Here is a 21,610-nt window from a genome sequence, read left to right as displayed (position 1 = left end):
GGCAATATTTCGCTAATTTACGCAATTCCAGCAAATATTCAGCATTGCTTTCATGCTGTAGCTGCCTTCTGTCGTAAAATTTAAATCGTTCCGCTAGCATCAGCGGCGTGGGGTTTAGATGATCTTTCAGGACAGTAACAATCTCATCGAACGTCTTATCCGCCGGTTCATCTGGTGATAACAGGTGTTTCAATTGCCCGTACGTCTTCGCACCCATTAAATTTAATAATGTTAGAGCTTTATCTTGGTCACGAATTTTATTGGCCTTACAATAATTTTTTACTCTTTCAACATATATGGCCCAATCTTCGAGGTCACTATCAAAGGTGCTAATATTCCCGTGTTTAGGCATTGTAGATTTGCAATTTCTCAGATTTTATTTTCTTTACTTGTTATCAAAGATGGCGGCTTCCCGCTCTTGCCGTCGTCCTCCGCCCACAAAATGGCGGTTTTCCCGCGCTTGGCGGTCTTCACCCGTCCCCCGACGCCGTCTCCCTTCAGCCCTCGAGTGCGGCCCTTATCTTCGCCGTGATCGATAGCCCGCGCTGTGCACCGCGACTCTCGCACCTTGAGCTTCTGCAGCCGCCGCGCCTTTCAGTCCGAGTGCGGCTCTTATCTTTGGTCCCGATCGCTGGCCCGGCTGCGCCCCTCACTTCAAAGCGGCCCGGCCCTTATCTGCCGATCGCTATCGCCCTACCTCTCTCTCTTCCCCAGTCCTGTCTTTACTCCGGTTCACAAGCTGATGGAGGCTTCAGGGTCCTAATGCCTGTCTCTTCCAGTCGCTGGAAGCTGTCAGGATTTCTGCTGCCCTTCAGTTTTGAGTGGGGTGTTGAGGATTGAAACCTCTCTTCAACGTCCTGTCTTTGGACGAAGCCGCCTGGAATAACTGCCGCAGGGTAAGAGCCTGACTCGTCGCCAGTGTTAAGTATGTGTATTGTATTGAACAATTAACACAAAGACTTAAACGTATAACTCAAACAGGCCTTTACTGGTTGGAGGTAGGGACTGCACATAGGTCTTTACTTCATGCCCACAGGCGGGAACTGAGGGGGATCAGTACCCACAGTACTATTTATACCCCTATGGCCAGGAGTGGTACTGCGTATCACTACGCCCAACAAGTAGTGCAGTCCTGTCCATAGGTTCAAAGTAGCACACATATTACATACACAACATTAGCGACATTCATTGCTTGCCTGGGAGGAATAGTGGGATTGGAAGGAATCCCAAAAGCTGAATACTATCAGGCTCTCCAAATAGCTTATTTGGTAAAATGTACTGTCTAATAATGGAACAGGGCATAAAGACCAGAAAGATCCAGGTTTTATGCCTGGCCTGTGCAGTTAGCTCATCTCAGCCACAGTGACAACAGAAATGTTAAAAGTGGCCTCACTTCGGGTTAGGAAGGGGTAAAAATATCAGTCAGTAGTTTCACTCTTGGTCACTATCCAGTTTTTCTGTTGAAAAATACATGTGTGCTAGTCAGATGAAGGCAGGTTCAGGATCAGCATTGCTGTCCATCAACTCTCAGACAGGATTTTTTGCTTCAGCACTCCTGACCCTCATAAGGAGCACATATTGGGAAATTCTGAACCTCAGCCAGTAACTTTACAACCATTAAATTAATATTCAGAGTATCATAGGCCGAGGATACTGGATTTCCTGATATGTGTTCCTAATGTGTGCAAGCAGTAGTGAAATGGAAAATCCCAGACAAAATGTCTGACCTCATATGAGGAGAATATCCACTTGGGTGCAATATTGGAAGGAACGTCTGCCAGTACGTATCAAAGTGTTCAGGAGAAGAAGGAAGAAATGTAGAAAGGAAGAAAAAAAATGGATTCAGTACAAACCTATTGCAAGCATGGCTTCATAGTTCCGCTTCACATTCTTGTAACGGATCTTTTCCCATTCACTCAGCTCTGCCCATTCATCTTTAGAAAAATGAACAGCAATGTCTTTAAACTTGTCTATTATCTGAAAAAATAAAATGAATGTGATTCCTGATACATCTAGGCATCAAAATCTGTAATCTCCACAAAGTAAAGTTCTACAAATGTGGGATTAGCTGCCCAGTCAGATCTGCCATTCTTTACAAGAATAGCCTGCATGGCACTAGAGTGTGCTGGCACTAATCGCTGGTAGAAAATCACTACAAAACATGTCAATGTCATGGTGTGGTTGTTGTCCATATGATCTTTGTACTATGGTACACTAAAAATAAAGCTGGACAAGCCCAACTATCAGTTCATTTTACCCAAAAAGCCTGCCTGGTAGAGAAGGATATGATACATTTCTTTCATGCCAGGCTCTGAGGGAACAGAGTAGTAGCCAGCTCATATGCCAGGATGAATCTTCAGTAGTCATCTTCGAGAGGGAAGCATCTGTCACCAGCTATATTTGAGAAGGAAGTGACTACAGCAGAAACCTTTAGAGAAGATTTTGATGCTCCAATCATCTTCAATTCCAGAGCAGAGGCCCAGCCCACCTCTACCAGCTGGCCCAATGGAGATGGATGAAGAGACCATGGACAACACAAGTTCTGCTGAAGGGGTATCACAACAACAAAATTGTATTTATATAGCGCATTTAATGTAGTAAAACATCCCAAGCTGCTTCACAGGAGCATTGTTAATCAAAATTTGACACCGAGCCACATAAACAGATATGAGGGCAGAGCTTGGTCAAAGAGGTAGGTTTTAAGGAGCTTCTTAAAGGTGGAAAGAGAGGTAGAGAAGCGGAGGGGTTGAGGGAGGGAAACCCAGAGCTTAAAGCTTTGGTAGCTGAATGCACAGCTGCCAACGGTGGAGCAATTAAAATTGGGGATGCTCAAGAGGCCAGAATTAGAGGAGTGTAGATGTCTTGGAAGTTTGTGGGGCTGGAGGAGATTACAGAGAGGGGTGAGGCCATGTAGGGATTTGAAAATAAGCATAAGAATTTATTAAGTCATGGCATTGCTTAACAGGGAGCTAATGTAGATCAGCGAACACAGGGGTGATGGGTCACCGGGACTTGGTGCAAGTTAGGACACAGGCAGCAGAGTTTTGGATGACCTCAAGTTTGAGGAGAGTAGAAAGTGCAAGGCTGGCCAGGCGTGCATTGAATAATCAAGTCTAGAGGTAACAAAGGCATGGATGAGGGTTTCAGCAGCAGATGAGCGGAGGCAGGGGCAGAGTCGGGCGATGTTACAGAGGTGGAAATAGGCGGTCTCAGTGATGGCGCAGATATGTGGTCAGATGCTGATCTCGGGGTCAAACATGAAACCAAGATTGCGAACAGTCTGATTCAGCCTCAGACAATTGCCAGGGAGAGGGATGGAGTCAGTGGCTAGGAAATGGAGTTTGTTTCATGGACTGAAGGTAATGGCTTTGGTCTTCCCGTGATTTAGTGGGAGGAAAGTTCAGCTCATCCAGTACTGGATATTGGACGAGCAGTCTGTGGAGGGGTCGAGAGAGGTGCTGGTGAGGTAGAGCTGGGTGTCGTCAGTGTACGTTTGGAAACTGACACTATGTTTTCGGATGATGTTGCCGAGGGGCAGTTTGTCGATGAGAAATAGGAGGGGGCCAAGGATAGATGCTTGGGGGGCCACCAGAGGTAAATGTGGCAGCGGGAAGAAAAGCCATTGCAGGTGATTCTCTGGCTATGATTAGATAGATAAGAATGGAACTAGGCGAGTGCAGACCCACCCAGCTGGATGACGGTGGAGAGGCGCTGGAGGAGGATGCTATGGTCAACCGTGTCAAAGGCTGGAGACAGGTTGAGAAGGACAAGGTGAGATAGTTTACTTTTGTCATAGTCACATAGGATGTCACAAATAATAAAGTACTTAGAATGACAAACAGAACATCTTCAGTCCAAGAACACAAAGGAAGCTCTGGTGTAATCTGAGTCTCTTCACACAAAAGCTACATCAGTATCTAAGTAATTGCGTAGTTATGGAGACAAGAACTTTCCTGGGGCTGTCTGATACAAGGCAGCTACAAACATTAGGGCTCTGTATTAGTTCGACGATGTCTCAATTAATAGAGAATCTGAAATTCCAGGAACTTGTTCACCTGTTGACATGGTGCTAGTTACAGCTTTATAAGGGCTATACAAGACAGACAGGAATTTCACACAAGCATAGCTAAATAAAGGTCAAAAACACCATTGTGTGCTGGTATCTAGGACCCTCAAAACTAAACCTCAGGGAGTTGTAAGTAGCAAAGCTAAATGTTATTCAAACTAAGTATCTTTTAGGTCAACTGTGCCCAGCCTGCTTTGTAAACTTGCTCTGAAAGGAACTTTTTCATAAGTTTAAGATCTAAGATTGGGCTGAGGGTTTCAGCTGTATCTTGGCCACCAGTATTGTCATAGCGAATGCTGCCTCAGAGATGTTTGAAATTAGTTCAGAGTAGGAACCAGGTTAACAATGCTTGCTGCACACTCATAAATAAAGGTGTTGATAGAATAACTCCCACACCCACCAAAATCAGCTCCTGTCATTCAGAATGTACTATGAGAGCACTCAATCCCCCCCCCCAGACTCTAGATCATGAAAGCACAGATGGCCCTCAGGAGTTGTAAAGAGCAGACTTACAAAAGGTGCCCATGAAATGGCAATACAAGACACAGAAAGGAAGTAAGCTTGTGAGGATCTTGCACTTCACCAACAGTGCAGAGTTCACCATTCAGTAGAAGAAACCACTCAGTAGGACCTGAGAGTTGAGCGGGATGTGTTCCCAAGTCACAAGCTTCCGCTGGGATCCAGTGGCCCAACATTGGTCAGTTTGACAATGTGCAGCTCTCTGGGGGCAATCAAAGGCCCAGCCTTGAATATCTATGGCACCGGGGAGAATCATTTACAGTCAAGATTTGCAGATATGACCTCCTCAGGATGAGACCAAAAGTGTGATTGTCTATTTAAGGGCACTGTCTTGATGGAAGATCTGCTGGGGTCAAAGTCTTTGTACAATTCTGTCATTCTTGGAGCCTGGTTCTTGAAGACATAATTAACAACAAATCCACTGGCATCCTTTTTGTCCAGTGAAGACAATGACATTTGTTCCAAGGGCACAGGCAATCTTTATTAGGAGCAGAGTAATCATTATTATGGCATCATGATGTTGAAATGTCTTGAAGGGAAGTTGTCTCACAAGACCTTCTACAACAATTGTGGTGTTAACATGCGCCAGAGGATGTCTGGAGAGGCAAAATAAAATGGCTAAAAATGTTTCCACTCACCACTTTTAAAAATGATTCTTCCTCTCTTTAAGCGCACACGCACATTCCACAGCCAATTGTAACCAAATAACCTACAGCAGGATTTCGGTACTTGTTTTTGAGCAATTTAAGGACACCCATAGTAAATGCCTCTGATTCCTCTCAGCTCAGTGCGACATTATTCACACTCACCTGAACGTCATGGTCGAGATCAGTCTCGTAACTTCAAGTAATACAGGAACAGGAATAGTCCACTGAGCATGTTGTTCAGTATGTTAGATCCAACCCTTCAACCTCATTCATGTTTTGCCACTATCACCATTCACTTAATATCCTGACAACCCAAGAATCTATCACCTTTTAAATACCTCAATTAAACCTGCATCAATGGCCTCCTGTGGTAGTGCGTTTCACATTCCCATAACATTTTGCTTTAAGAATGTTTTCCTGGATTAACTTTTCAATAGCTTAGTTTTAAATTTATGTCCCTTTCTTACAGATTTCACGATCAGCAAAATTACTTTTGGAAAGCATCTATCTTGTCAATTCCCTTTTTAATTATTACACAGGATGTGGTCAATGCTAACAAAACCATCTTTAATGCCCATCCCTAGTTGCCTTGAGGAGCTGGTGGTGGACCTTCTTTTGAAACACCTCGATCAGATCCAATTCCAATTCCAATTCAAATGCTTTATTGGCATGAAAGTTTACAGAGAACCATATTGCCAAAGCTTACATAGCAAAAAGGTAGTTTTCCAACATTCTGTAGGTGTCAATCGATTTGACATTTGTTGGGTACATACAATATTACTTTTAAACAATATTAATTTTAAACAGTCTTACTTTTAAACAGTCCTCAGGTTGTGACATGTTGTTACATATTTGGCCCCAAGGTATGGTCTGTCTCCTTCTCCCAGGACTAATCTCAATTTTGACAGGTCATCCAATTCCTTGAAATCTGGGGTTGTTTGGCTTAGCTTGTTGAATAATATGTTTCTTGATGTGTTGAATTTTTCGCATTTTAGGAGGAAATGCATTTCTGTTTCAACCTCGCCGGCCAGACATTGATCGCATATTCTATTCTCTCTAGGCTGCCAGGATTTCTTGTATCTGCACTCCTCGTGTTTCGGAAGGTTTGCTCAGTCTCTGATCATACCTAAGGTAATAAATGGAACAGAAAAGACAAAACCACAGCAGTACTTTCAGTTAAATTGTAACTACAAGACTAGCATAAACCTGGTGAAAGAGAAGTTCAGAACAAAGGTCACAGCAGGAATTATCAGTACCTGAAATGGTCGCCTGGGGAGAGTAGTAGAGGCAAAAAACAAAAATGAATTAATTTAAGCAGTTAGATATTGTGATAAGGGAATCTTAAGTTTCTAGTGGAAGGGTAAGTTCGATGGGCCAAATGGTCTCACTGCTCAATACTAATGTTAGTGATCCAATCTAAACACTGGGGAACTCAGCCACTCCCTACTGACAGTATTAATGTGATTGGTATCTTTTAGGACTGAGCAGCTGAATCTTCCCCATCTGAAGTTGCAAACTATACATTTCTCCAGCATTTTCTTTCTGGTTTCCATTTGAAATCTCCCCTCATCTCACCTCCGACTTGCTCTTCTCAGACATGGCCTTGCTCTCTTCAGTATCTTCCCTGTCACTCTCAGTTTTGCCCATCCTTTCCTGAGGTTGGCCACCTTATTTACTCAACTTTTCCCTTGGATTTTTGTGCCCTTCTCGATCCCTCAGTTTTTTCAATGGTTTTGCCCCCGGGTCGATTATTTCTTCCTTTTTTCTGTCACCTCACGGGGCTAAAATGAAGCCCAATGTGAGTGAAAGGCTTTCCTGTCAGCGGCAGTATTTAGTTTATGTGGCACTAATATCTGAAGCGGTCTTTTCTTCTGACTTTCCCTCAGACTAACACAACCTGCGTCTCTTTCTGACTGAAAGTAACTCTGCCAGCTCCTGCTTTCCCCCCAGGATATTTTTGTTCCTTTTCTTGAGAAATAATTTGTGACCCGATTTTTTTTTAGCTACAATCCCTCAGCATTTGCTCTAAAAGTGTGAACTGAGTGAGAACGTCCTTTCCCCGCCCGCCCTGTGAAAGGCACGCCCCTCCCCCGGCAGCCTCCCACTTTCTGCCTGCTGTGCGGCGACGCCGCCTGTATTTATAGCCCCGCCTGCCCCCGGGGGCGGGGCCGACAGAAGGGCGACACGTGAGCGGCGCTGCGGCCAATCAGAGCGCTGCGGCTGAGGGTTGAGCAGGGCGCGAGCGTCGGCGTGAGGAGATAGCCTGCCTCACGCGCCCAGGGAGGCGGAGCGCGCGCCCTTTGAACCAAGGCCCAAAGACAAAGGGCGGGTTTAAGACCCCGCGGGGCCTCGTGTTTGCGTCGCAGCGCCAGGCCCGGCCCGGCCCCCCGGGTGAGCGGGGCGACTGTCCGCCACCTTGCTGAAGGATTTCTCCCCGGCGGCAGACCCGGGTTACCCCGGCAACCCGCCGCCATCTTGGTGAAGGAATGTGAGACTTGTCCCCGCGCCGCCATCTTGGTTCAAAGGGCGCGCGCTCGGCCTCCCTGGGCGCGTGAGGCGGGCTGTCTCCTCACGTCGGCGCTCGCGCCCCGCTCATCCTTCAGCCGCAGCGCTCTGATTGGCCGCAGCGCCGCTCACGTGTCGCCCTTCTACCTGCCCCGCCCCCGGGGGGAGGCGGGGCTATAAATGGAGTCGGCGTCGCCGGGCAACGGGGCAGAAAGCGGGAGGCTGCAGGAGGTGTGCGGCTGGGCGGGGAAAGCACATTCCCAGTCATTTCACACTTTTAGGCCAAATGCTGAAGAATTTGTAGCGGAACCAAAAAAAATCCGGTCACAAATTATTTCTGACCAGCAAAGGAAGAAAAAATATCCTGAGGAAAAACCAGGAGCTAGGAGGGTTACTTTTAGTCAGAAAGAGACTCCGGGTGCTGGACTGAGGGAAAGTGAGAAGAAAAGACCGCTTCAAATATTAGTGCCACATAAACTAAACACTGCCGCTGACAGGAAAGTCTTTCACTCACATTGGGCTTCATTTTAGCCCCGTGAGGTGACAGAAAAAGGAAGAAATAATCGACCCGGGGGCAAAACCATTGAAAACACTGAGGGATCGAGAAGGGCACAAAAATCCAAGGGAAAAGTTGAGTAAATAAGGTGGCCAACCTCAGGAAGGGATGGGCAAAACTCAGAGTGACAGGGAAGATACTGAAGAGGGCAAGGCCATGTCTGAGAAGAGCAAATCGGAGGTGAGATGAGGGGAGATTTCAAATGGAAACCAGAAAGAAAATGCTGGAGAAATGTATAGTTTGCAACTTGAGATGGGGAAGATTCAGCTGCTCAGTCCCAAAAGATACCAATCACATTAATACTGTCAGTAGGGAGTGGCTGAGTTCCCCAGTGTTTAGATTGGATCACTAACATTAATATTGAGCAGTGAGACCATTTGGCCCATCAAACTTATCCTTCCACTAGAAACTTAAGATTCCTTTATCACAATATCTAACTGTTTAAATTAATTCATTTTTGTTTTTTTGCCTCTACTACTCTGCCCAGGTGACCATTTCAGGTACTGACAATTCTTTCTCTGACCTTCGTTCTGAACTCTTTTACCAGGTTTATCCTCGTCTTGTAGTTACAATTTAACTGAAAGTACTGCTGTGGATTTGCCTTTTCTATTCCATTTAGTACCTTCGGTCTGATCAGAGACTGAGCAAACCTCCCAAAACACGAGGAGTGATCTGATCGAGGTGTTTAAACAGAAGGTCCACCACCAGCTCCTCAAAGCAACTGGGGATGAGCATTAAAGATGGTCTTGTTAGCACTGACCACATCCTGAGTAAAAATAAGAAAGGGAATTGACAAGATAGCTGATTTCCAAGAGTCATTTTTCCAATCGGCAAATCTGTAATAAAGGGACATCTATTTAAAATTAAAACAGCTTTTGAAAAGTTAATCCAGGAGAAAATTATTAATAGGAAATATTGTGGGAATGTGGAGTGCACTACAACAGGAGGCCATTGATGCAGAATTTAATCGGGTATTTAAAAGGGGATAGATACTTGGGTTGTATGGATATTAATTGAATGCAGAATTATGGGAAAAATGAGGTTAAAAGAGTAGATCTACCATAGTTAACAACATGGTGAAGCATTCTGCATGGTCTTTTGCTGTGTACCTTGAAGTTACCAGACTGATCTCAATAAGGTGGATGAATTAGCTGCACAAATAGAGGTAAACGAATATGATTTGATTGGGATTACGGAAACATGGCTCCAGGGTGGCCAAGGCTGGGAACTCAACATCCAGGGGTATTCAATATTCAGGAAAGATAGGCAAAAAGGAAAGGGAGGTGGGGTAGCATTGCTGGTTAAAGAAGGAATTAACACAATTGTAAGGAAGGATATTAGCTCTGATGATGTGGAATCTGTATGGGTAGAACTGAGAAATACCAAGGGGCAGAAAACGTTAGTGGGAGTGGTATATAGACCTCCAAACAGTAATGCGGAGGTTGGGGATGGCATTAAAAGGGAAATTAGAGAAACGTGCAATAAGGGCACAGCAGTCATCATGGGTGACTTTAATCTACATATAGATTGGGCTAACCAAATTAGAAACAATAGTGTGGAGGAGGAATTCTTGGAGTGTTTACGGGATGGTTTCCTGGACCAATATGTCGAGGAACCAACCAGAGATCAGGCCATCTTAGACTGGGTATTATGTAATGAGAAAGAATTAATTAGCAATCTTGTTGTACGAGGCCCCTTGGGTCAGAGCGATCATAATATGATCGAATTCTTCATTAAGATGGAGAATGAAGTAGTTGACTCAGACACTAGGGTCCTGAATTTAAATAAAGGAAACTATGATGGTCTGAGGCATGGGTTGGGTAGGATTGATTGGGGAATGTCACTCAAAGGGTTGACGGTGGATAGGCAATGGCAAGCATTCAAAGACTGCATGGATGAACTACAGAAATTGTTCATCCCAGTATGGCATAAAAATAAAACAAAAAAGGTGACTCAACCGTGGCTAACAAGGGAAATTAGGGATAGCATAAGATCCAAGGAGAGGACATATAAATTGGCCAGAAAAAGCAGTAAACCTGAGGATTGGGAGCAGTTTAGGATTCAACAAAGGAGGACAAAGGGATTCATTAAGAAGGGGAAAATAGAATATGAGAGTAAGCTTTCAGGGAACATAAAAACTGACTGTAAAAGCTTTTATAGATATGTGAAGAGAAAAAGATTGGTGAAGCCAAACGTAGGTCCCTTGCAGTCAGAATCAGGGAAATTTATAATGGGTAACAAAGAAATGGCAGTCCAATTAAATACATATTTTGGTTCTGTCTTCACAAAGGAGGACACAAATAACCTCCCAGAGATGTCAGGGAACATAGGGTCTGATGAAGGGGAGGAACGGAAAGAAATCAGTATTTGTAAGGAAATGGTGTTAAGGAAATTGATGGGACTGAAGGCCGATAAATCCCCAGGGCCTGATAATCTACATCCCAGGGTACTTAAGGAAGTGGCCCTAGAAATAGTAGATGCTCTGCTGATCATCTTCCAACATTCGATGGAATCTGGAACAGTACCCATGGATTGGAGGGCAGCTAATGTTATCCCACTGTTCAAAAATGGTGGTAGAGTGAAAACGGGGAATTATAGACCAGTCAGCCTGACATCGGTAGTGGGGAAAATGCTAGAGTCCATTATAAAAGATGTAATAGCAGAGCACTTGGAAAACAGTGACAGGATCGGACAAAGTCAACATGGATTTACAAAAGGTAAATCGTGCTTGACTAATCTGAAATTTTTTTGAGGATGTAACTGGTAAAATAGATAAGGGAGAACCAGTGGATGTGGTATATTTGGACTTTCAGAAGGCTTTCGATAAGGTCCCGCAAAGGAGGTTAGCGTGTAAAGTTAAGGCACATGGGATTGGGGGCAAGGTATTGACTTGGATAGAAAACTGGTTGGCAGACAGAAAGCAAAGAGTTGGAATAAACAGGTCGTTTTCCGAGTGGCAGGCAGTGACTAGTGGGGTACCGCAGGGATCGGTCCTTGGACCCCAGCTATTCACAATATATATTAATGTTCTAGACGAGGGAACTAGATGTAATATCTCCAAATTTGCAGACGACACAAAGCTAGTTGACCTGTAAGCTGTGAGGAAGATGCCGAGAAACTCCAGGATGATTTGGACAGGTTGGGTGATTGGGCAGAAGCATGGCAGATGCAATATAACGTGGATAAATGTGAGGTTATCCACTTCAGTGGCAAAAACAGGAAGGCAGATTATTATCTGAATGGTAATAGATTGGGCGAAGGGGAAGTGCAATGAGACCTGGGTGTCCTTGTGCACCAGTCGCTGAAAGTAAGCATGCAGGTGCAGCAGGCGGTTAAGAAGACAAATGGTATGTTGGCCTTCACAGAATCACAGAAACCCCACAGTGCAGATAGAGGCCATTTCGGCCCATCGAGCCTGCACCGACACATATCCCACCCGATCCCTGTAACCCCTACACCAACACATATCCCACCCTATCCCCGTAACCCCACGAATTTAATCCCCCAAACGCTAAGGGTCAATTTATCATAGCCAATCAACCTAACCCGCACATCTTTGGACTGTGGGAGGAAACCGGAGCACCCGGAGGAAACCCACGCAAACACAGGGAGAATGTACAAACTCCACACAGACAGTCACCCGAGGCCGGATTCGAACCCGGGTCCCTGGCGCTGTGAGGCAACAGTGCTAACCACTATGCCACCATAGCGAGAGGCTTTAAATACAGGAACAAGGATGTCTTGCTGCAGTTGTACAGGGCCTTGGTGAGACCACATCTTGAGTATTGTGTGCAGTTTTGGTCGCCTTATCTGAGGAAGGATGTTCTTGCCATGGAAGGAGTTCAGCGAAGGTTCACCAGGCTGATACCTGGGATGGCAGTGACATATGAGGAGAGATTGGGTCAATTGGGCTTGTACTCGCTGGAGTTTAGAAGAATGAGAGGGGATCTCATTGAAACTTATAAAATTCTGACAGGACTGGACAGACTAGATGCAGGAAGGATGTTCCCGATGGTCGGGGAGTCCAGAATGAGGGGTCACAGTCTAAGGATAAAGGGTATGCCATTTAGGACAGAAATGAGGAGGAATTTCTTCACCCAGAGAGTGGTGAACCTGTTGAATTCTCTACCACAGAAGGCAGTAGAGGCCAATTCATTAAATATATTCAAGAAGGAGTTGGATATATTTCTTAAGGCTAAAGGGATCAAGGGGTATGGGAAGAAAGCAGGGACCGGATACTGAACTTGGATGATCAGCCATGATCACATTGAATGGTGGAGCAGGCTCGAGGGGCCAAATGGCCTACTCCTGCTCCTATCTTCTATGTTTCTATGTAACTATGACGTTCGGGTGACTGTGGATAATGTCACACTGAGGGGGAGGAATCGGAGGCATTCACTATGGGTGTCCTTGAACAACTGGCTCAAAAACAGCAGTACCGAAAAACCAGCTGTAAGGTTTTTGTGTACAATTGGCTCTGGAATGTTGCATGTGAGCATAAAGAAGGTGAGGAAGAATAATTTAGAAAAGAAGATGGTGTGTGGTATCATTTTTAGCCATTTTGTTTTGCTTTGAGAAATCCTCTGGAGCATGGTAGCACCAACACTGATTGTAGAAGGTCTTGAGACAACTTTCCTTCAAGACATTTCAACATCATGCTGCCACGATATTGATGGCTTCCAATAAAGGCTGGCTGTGCCGGCCCATTCAAGTGCTGTGGAGGATATTCTTTTAAAGATTGGCAGATCTGACAGGGTAGCTAATCTTACAATTGTAGTTTGTGAAGATTACAGATAAAATGCCTAGATGTATCAGAAACTACATTCATTTTATGTCTCCAGATTCTAGAGAAGCTGAAAGACATTGCCGTTTATCTTTCCAAAGATGATTGGGCAGTGCTAAGTGAATGGGTCGACATCCGTTATAAGAAAGTGCAGCAGAACTATGAAACCATGCTTACAATAGGTTTGTACAATATCAATTATTTTCTTGCTTTCACAGAATTCACAGAAACCCCACAGTGCAGATAGAGGCCATTTCGGCCCATCGAGCCTACACCGACACATATCCCACCCGATCCCCGTAATCCCTACCCCAACACATATCCCAGTAACCCCACGTATTTAATCCCCCTAGCACTAAGGGTCAATTTTTATCATAGCCAATCAACCTAACCTGCACATCTTTGGACTGTGGGAGGAAACCGGAGCACCCGGAGGAAACCCACGCAAACACAGGGAGAATGTGCAAACTCCACACAGACAGTCACCCGAGGCCGGATTCGAACCCGGGTCCCTAGCGCTGTGAGACAACAGTGCTAACCACTATGCCACCGTTTCAACATTTATTCCTTGCTCTCCTGAACACTCTGATTCGTACTGACATACAATTCTTCCAATATTACACCCAAGTGAATGTTCTCATATGTGGTTAGACATTTTGGTTGGGATTTTCCATTTCACTGCTCCTGGCACACATCAGGAAAACATATCAGGAAATGCAGCACCCCCAACCTGTGATTCACTGAATATTAATTTACTTGCCTTGAAAAAATCCTGTGACTGTATGTAGGCTTGTGATATGGGGACAGCGCAGCTGATCCTGATCTCACCTGACTATCAGAACACCTCCTGTTGTACCTGTGCGGCTTTTCCCCCACTTTTTGTACAAAACTACTAAATGATTGTCATTAAAACTAAATGAAGGATAAAAACAGTAAATATTGGAATAAGGGAGGAAAGCTCTACATCTCAGATGCCATCAAGGACCTTCCTTTCCCTCGGTACTGAGAGTGACCGTCAGCTGTCACAAATGTAAATCTCCTTCCTTTGGACTCTCCAATGGGTCCAATAGGGATCAGTGGCATAAAAATCTGGGAGAACAAGGCTCTTAGAGGGCATGGGTCTGAGTGCTGTGCTACCAGCTCCCCAACATAACATAAAAGCTCCTTTTCGTCTGATCAGTCTGGGTTGGATTTAAATCCAGATGCCATTGATGAAAGGAAAGCCGCTGTGCTGCTCTTACCTGATATTATTCTAAAATGGTTCGATTCAACAGATGCCTTACGTTAGTAAGTTAAGTCAAATTAAATGCAGGCAATTATCAACTGTAGATGATTGGAATATTTGAATTTTCACAGGATTGAATGTACCAAATCCAGCATTCATGTCAAGACCTAGCAGTGGGCGCCAACCCCGTGTGTATGTTTCTAGTGACTCGGATGAGGAGTGGACGCCTAAACTTCTTATGAAAAACCCACCAAGTAAATTGGATGTGTTTTCTTTGTTAAAGTATTAAATGTGCTTTTTTCACACTCTGAATATAACCAGTTTGGCCAGCAACCAGTACATATTTTTTATCAGCAGGCAGTCACTTTGAAGTTTTGGAGAGCTGGAAATATAAGTAAATTGTCTGATCACATTTTCCCTTATACTTGTGTAAGTTTTCTTTACTTTTTATCTGCATAATATGTTGATTCTTTTTTGGGCCTGAATAAACAAGATATTTTTAGAATATTCATGCTGTTACCATAAATAAACTGAAATCTGAGATTATCTCAATCACACAGATGTCTTTCTTTTTTTAAGAGTTGAGATTCTTTCAGCCTCTCTTTAAGAATGAAGATACCAAGAAGACTAAGAGCGAGAATACCAGAAAGGTAATTCAAAGTGAACAGAAATTCTTACAGACTAATATGTCAAGATGAAAATAAGCTGCTAGATAATCACGGCAGGCCTGTCAGCATCTGAAGGATATACAGATACAAGTTCCCACCCAAACATTAACCAGTCTTTCTCCTTCAGTGACGAATTGAGCTGCTGCACACTTCCAGCATTTTCTGTCTTTATCTTAGGTTTCTAGCAAACAATTTTTCTTTTTCATTCTGCTGCATGAGAGCCCAATTTACAGTCCATGGTCCCTGGCAACTTGGTCCTATTTCTATTTCTAGTTCATTCTTGGTTACTTGTCCTTGAAATTCATGGCCTGGAGAGTTGGAAAGGTCTCTTAGCGCTGTTGGTGGATAAATCCTCCACCAGCATCCCAAAATCTGTGAAAATCAGCAGCTTGAAATAACTGCAAATTAATGGTATGAATTTGATATGTTGCCCCTGAGGCTCCATAATATGGATCTAGCTGGTTCATGAAGACAAAGCTCTTTGGTCATTGCTGCTGCACTAACATCTCAAGGTTTCTCTTCCTGTTGTTGTAATCAAGAATTGCAATTCTGATGTTGGGAACTAGATATGAGGAACACAATGTCCAGTGACGCAGGGCTGAAGAAACATCCGGCCTTAATTTTGGTGACTAGCATGACAGATACTTTAAATGAAATTGTATCTGCTTCTAGATCCTCCATTTATTTCCTCTCGTGGGCTCTTGCCTCTGACTAAGCTTCTGTAGCTATGATGCTTCATGAACGAGCAATTAGCTGTTACTTCAAGAAGAATGTTCTGTGTGCAAAGTGGTTTGAATCTAAAGTACTTTTCTCCATGTGTGGTACGACAAGCCCAGACAAATTCAATTTTGAATCCTGGCTAATTTTATTCCTTCCCTTGCAAAAGGGTGCTGAGGTTAATGTAATAGGTTTACCATATTTGCTGAGATCAGTACAGTACAGTATCAAAGAAGGGAATGATCTGATATGTGTGGCTCAGCACTACACTGGGGAACAACTGATTTTCCCCAGTTGGGTAATTGGGAAGCTCTGTTTATTAAATATCCTACAATAACTAATGGAGAGGAACAATAGACAACTGCTTTGACTTGTAATGCAGGGAGCCCTGAGGCAGCTATTGTCTACTTCAGGTGCTGTGAGGTACATTTTCACTCTCACATTCTGCATTTCAGAACCAAAAAACCCCGTCACAGATTGTGTCCCATTTCAAAGTGGCTGAAGATGAAGTTTTCCGAGGCTTCACTGAGGAAACTGCTTCAGCTAAGGAAGAGACTGTTTCAGTTCAAAAGATCAGAATAGAAACGAGCACCTTGGTTTGTGAACGTGAAGCTCGTAGTGAATCCAGTAAAGGTATTTGTCCTGGAATAAAGGATTTCAGTAAAGTATTTCTATTTTGAATAATTGAGGGTATTTTAACGAGCAAGAGATGCTCTATGTTGATAATGCCATCACAACAGTAGTCATTCAAATCAGATTAATGCAATATTTATGTAAAGAAAGAAAGAAAGACTTGCATTTATCACAGAATCCCCGAAACCCCACAGTGCAGATAGAGGCCATTTCGGCCCATCGAGCCTGCACCGACACATATCCCACCCGATCACCGTAACCCCACGTATTTAATCCCCCTAACACTAAGGGTCAATTTATCATAGCCAATCAACCTAACCCGCACATCTTTGGACTGTGGGAGGAAACCAGAGCACTCGGAGGAAACCCACGCAAACACGGGGAGAATGTGCAAACTCCACACAGACAGTCACCCGAGGCTGGATTCGAACCCGGGTCCCTGGCGCTGTGAGGCAACAGTGCTAACCACTATGCCACCGTGTTGAGCGCCTTTCACGACCACCGGACGTCTCAAAGTGCTTTACAGCCAATGAAGTACTTTTTGAAGTGTAGTCACTGTTGTAATGTAGGAAACGCGGCAGCCAATTTGCGTACAGCAAGCTCCCACAAATAGCAATGTGATAATGACCTGACAATCTGGTTTTTTATGTTGATTGAGGGATAAGTATTGGGCAGGGACACCGGGGATTTCTCCCCTGCTCTTCTTCGAAATAGTGCCATGGGATCTTTTATATCCACCTGAGAGAGCAGACGAGGCCTTGGATTAACGTCTCATCTGAAAGACGGCACCTCCGACAGTGCGGCATTGCCTCAGCACTGCACTGGAGTGTCTGCCTTAATTTTTGTGCTCAAGTCCCTGGAGTGGGTCTTGAACCCACAACCTTGTGACTCAGAGGTGAGAGTGCTACCCACAGGGCCACATATCTTCAGCATCTCCTGTTCAACAACAAACAAGCTTTACATGCAAGAATATTAAAACTAATTGGTTCAATTTTTGATCATGATTTTCTGGATTTATTCCTCAGTTGTCTGTACTGGAAAGATCTTGGGGTCAGCAAATTAGGAAACCACCAAAGAGACTGAAAGCAGAAGATACTGTTTGAGAAACAGAGAGAGAAAAGTTTACACTGAAGAAAGGGAACTTTGTGACGATGATTACCTGTGTATGTGCAAAGCAACCTATCCATTTCCTCAGGGCTGGAATAATTATTGGGCGTTTTGGTGTGATGACACAGGGGCCTTGGTAGGCCAGGGGATTGGTGGAGCAATACAGCATGTCAGAGTGGTGGGACAGGAGTGCAGGCCTCTGTTTGCCCACAAACAGGCACCAATAGTTCTTTATCATTGAGGAAAAACAATCACAAATATGATCCCCAAACTATTGATAATAATTCTGGAATTCTCTCATGAAATATAATATGAATTTCAATAACCATAAACGAATGGCCCCTGATTAGAGGGAATAGCAGCCCTTTGTCTAAGATAGTGAAGCATCCTATACCAGCCTACAGCAGGACCCGGACAACATTTAGGCTTGGGCTGACAAGCGACTGCTAACATTCAAACTTATGAATGGCAAGCAGTGACCATCTCCAAAGAATTGACGATGCAGCCAGAATTAAGTTGGGTGTCATCATGGTTTGAAAAGAGGTGTGGGGCTAAGATGATGGCATAACTGAAAGGGCAAATTTGAGAAGTGGCACTGTCCTCTAGCGTGATTTACCTGATGGTTTAGAGGGACTTTTGTTACTGGATATGCAGGATGAAACTCATTCAAAGAATGAGGAAGCTATAACCTATAGGAAGTAATTCATAGAAACTTAGAAGATAGGAGCAGGAGTAGGCCATTCGGCCCTTCGAGCCTGCTCCGCCATTCAATGAGATCATGGCTGATCATCCAAATTCAGTACCCTGTCCCTGCCTTCTCCCCATATCCCTTGATCCCTTTAGCCTTAAGAAATATATCCAACTCCTTCTTGAATATATTTAATGAACTGGCCTCCACCGCCCTCTGTGGCAGAGAATTTCACAGGTTCACCACTCTCTGGGTGAAGAAATTCCTCCTCATTTCAGTCCTAAATGGCTTACCACTTATCCTTAGACTATGACCCCTGGTTCTGGACTCCCTCTCCATCGGAGACATCCTTCCTGCATCTAGTCTGTCCAGGCCTGACAGAATTTTATAGGTTTCGATGAGATCCCCACTCACTCTTCTAAACTCCAGCGAGTACAAGCCCAATTGACCCAATCTCTCCTCATATGTCATTCCTGCCATCCCAGGTATCAGCCTGGTGAATCTTCGCTGCACTCCTTCCATGGCAAGAACGTCCTTCCTCAGATAAGGCGACCAAAACTGCACACAATACTCAAGGTGCGGTCTCACCAAGGCCCTGCACAACTGCAGCAAGACATCCTTGTTCCTGTACTCGAACCCTCTTGCTACGAAGGCCAACATACCATTTGCCTTCTTAACCGCCTGCTGCACCTGCATGCTTACCTTCAGCGACTGGTGCACAAGAACACCCAGGTCTCTTTGCACTTACCCTTCTCCCAATCTATTGCCATTCAAATAATAATCTGCCTTCCTGTTTTTGCCACCAAAGTGGATAACCTCACATTTATCCACATTATAGTGCATTTGCCATGCTTCTGCCCAATCACCCAACCTGTCCAAATCGTACTGGAGTTTCACGACATCCTCCTCACAGCATACCCTCCCACCCAACTTTGTGTCGTCTGCAAATTTGGAGATATTACATCCAATTCCCTCGTCCAGATCATTAATATATATTGTGAACAGCTGGGGTCCTAGAACCGATCCTTGCGGTACCCCACTAGGCACTGCCTGCCACTCGGAAAACGACCCGTTTATTCCAACTCTTTGCTTTCTGTCCGCCAACCAGTTCTCTATCCAAGTCAATACCTTGCCCCCAATCCCACGTGCCTTAATTTTGCACGCTAACCTCTTATGTGTGACCTTATCGAAAGCCTTCTGAAAGTCCAAATACACCACATCCGCTGGTTCTCCCTTATCTATTTTACCAGTTACATCCTCAAAAAATTCCAGTAGATTAGTCAAGCATGATTTACCTTTTGTAAATCCATGTTGACTTTGTCCAATCCTGTCACTGCTTTCCAAGTGTTCTGCTGTTACATCTTTTATAATGGACTCTAGCATTTTCCCCAACATCGATGTCAGGCTTACCGGTCTATAATTCCCCGCTTTTTCCTCTACCACCTTTTTTGAATAGTGGGGTAACATTAGCTACCCTCCAATCCATGGGTACTGTTCCAGAGTCTATCGAGTTCTGGAAGATGACCAGCAATGCAGCTACTATTTCTAGGGCCACTTCCTTAAGTACCCTAGGATGTAGATTATCAGGCCCTGGGGATTTATTGGCCTTCAGTCCCATCAATTTTCCTAACACCATTTCCCTACAAATACTGATTTCTTTCAGTTCCAGCCTTTCATCAGACCCTATGTTCCCCGGCATCTCTGGGAGTTTATTTGTGTCCTCCTTTTTGAAGACAGAACCAAAATATGTATTTAGTTGGTCAGCCATTTCTTTGTTCCCCATTATAAATTCCCCTGATTCTGACTGCAAGGGACCTACGCTGGACTTCACCAATCTTTTTCCCTTCACATATCTATAAAAGCTTTTACAGTCAGTTTTTATGTTCCCTGAAAGCTTACTCTCATATTCTATTTTCCTTATCTTAATTAATCCCTTTGTCCTCCTTTGTTGAATCCTAAACTGCTCCCAATCCTCAGGATTATTGCTTTTTCTGGCCAATTTATATGTCCTCTCCTTGGATCTTATGCTATCCCTAATTTCCCTTGTTAACCACGGCTGAGTCACCTTTTTACTTTTATTTTTATGCCAAACTGGGATGAACACATTCTGTAGTTCATCCATTCGGTCTTTGAATGTTTGCCATTGCCTATCCACCATCAACCCTTTGAGTGACATTCCCCAATCAATCCTACCCAACTCACTCCTCAGACCATCGTAGTTTCCTTTATTTAAATTGAGGACCCTAGTCTCTGAGTCAACTACTTCATTCTCCATCTTAAGGAAGAATTCGATCATATTATGATCGCTCCGACCCAAGGGGCCTCGTACAACAAGATTGCTAATTAATCCTTTCTCGTTACATAATACCCAGTCTAAGATGGCCTGATCTCTGGTTGGTTCCTCGACATATTGGTCCAGGAAACCATCCCGTAAACACTCCAGGAGTTCCTCCTCCACAGTATTGTTACTAATTTGGTTAGCCCAATCTATATGTAGATTAAAGTCACCCATGATGACTACTGTGCCCTTATTGCACGCTGCTTTAATTTCCCTTTTAATGCCATCCCCAACCTCCACCTTACTGTTTGGAGGTCTATATACCACTCCCACTAACATTTTCTGCCCCTTGGTATTTCTCAGTTCTACCCATACAGATTCCACATCATCAGAGCTAATATCCTTCCTTACAATTGTGTTAATCCCTTCTTTAACCAGTAATGCTACCCCACCTCCCTTTCCTTTTTGCCTATCTTTCCTGAATATGAGATACCCCTGGATGTTGAGTTCTCAGCCTTGGCCATCCTTGAGCCACGTTTCCGGAATCCCAACCAAATTATATTCGTTTACCTCTATTTGCGCAGCCAATTCATCCACCTTATTACAAATGATCCTTGCATTAAGACACAAAGCCTTCAGGCTTGTTTTTTTAACGCTCTTAGACCTATTAGAATTATTATTTACTGTGGCCACGTTTGATTTAAACTGTTGATTTCTCTGACTGCCACTTTTGTTTTTCTCCTTCCTATCTTTTGCTTTTATCCTTGTTTCCCTTTCCTCTGTCTCCCTGCTCAGGTTTCCAACCCCCTGCCATTTTAGTTTAAACCCTCCCCCAGAGCACTAGCAAACACTCCCCCTTGGACATCGGTTCCAGCCCTGCCCAGGTGCAAACCGTCCGGTTTGAACTGGTCCCACCTCCCCCAGAAGTGGTTCCAATGTCCCAGGAACTTGAATCCCTCCCCCTTGCACCATTCCTCTAGCCACGTATTCATCTGAAATATCCTTCTATTTCTACTCTGACTAGCACGTGGCACTGGTAGCAATCCTGAGATTACTACCTTTGAGGTCCTATTTTTAAATTTACCTCCTAACTCCCTATATTCCGCCTTTAGGACCTCATCCCGCTTTTTACCTATATCGTTGGTGCCTATATGCACCACAACAACTGGCTGTTCACCCTCCCCTTCCAAGATGTTCTGCAGCCGCTCTGAGACATCC

The 21,610-nt window shown here is 44.3% G+C and overlaps 2 long non-coding RNA genes across 2 annotated transcripts; one reads left to right on the top strand and one right to left on the bottom strand.

Annotated features, from left to right (window-relative positions):
* Positions 1-6,047: 6,047 nt before the first annotated feature.
* On the bottom strand, positions 6,048-7,278 carry LOC147109769 (uncharacterized). The gene is made up of 3 exons (XR_015080348.1): positions 6,808-7,278; positions 6,489-6,501; positions 6,048-6,358 (listed from the first exon to the last, which is right to left on the bottom strand). It is a non-coding gene; the product is annotated as an uncharacterized LOC147109769 (long non-coding RNA).
* A 5,860-nt stretch (positions 7,279-13,138) lies between these two features.
* On the top strand, positions 13,139-14,844 carry LOC147109768 (uncharacterized). Its single transcript, XR_015080349.1, has 2 exons — positions 13,139-13,258; positions 14,433-14,844. It is a non-coding gene; the product is annotated as an uncharacterized LOC147109768 (long non-coding RNA).
* Positions 14,845-21,610: the final 6,766 nt, after the last annotated feature.

This window comes from Somniosus microcephalus, chromosome 12 (genome assembly GCF_052327205.1).
Source record: "Somniosus microcephalus isolate GS21.2 chromosome 12, FLI_Smic_1.0, whole genome shotgun sequence".
Classification (NCBI taxonomy): Eukaryota; Metazoa; Chordata; class Chondrichthyes; order Squaliformes; family Somniosidae; genus Somniosus; species Somniosus microcephalus.
This window is presented reverse-complemented; position numbering and strand designations above follow the sequence as displayed.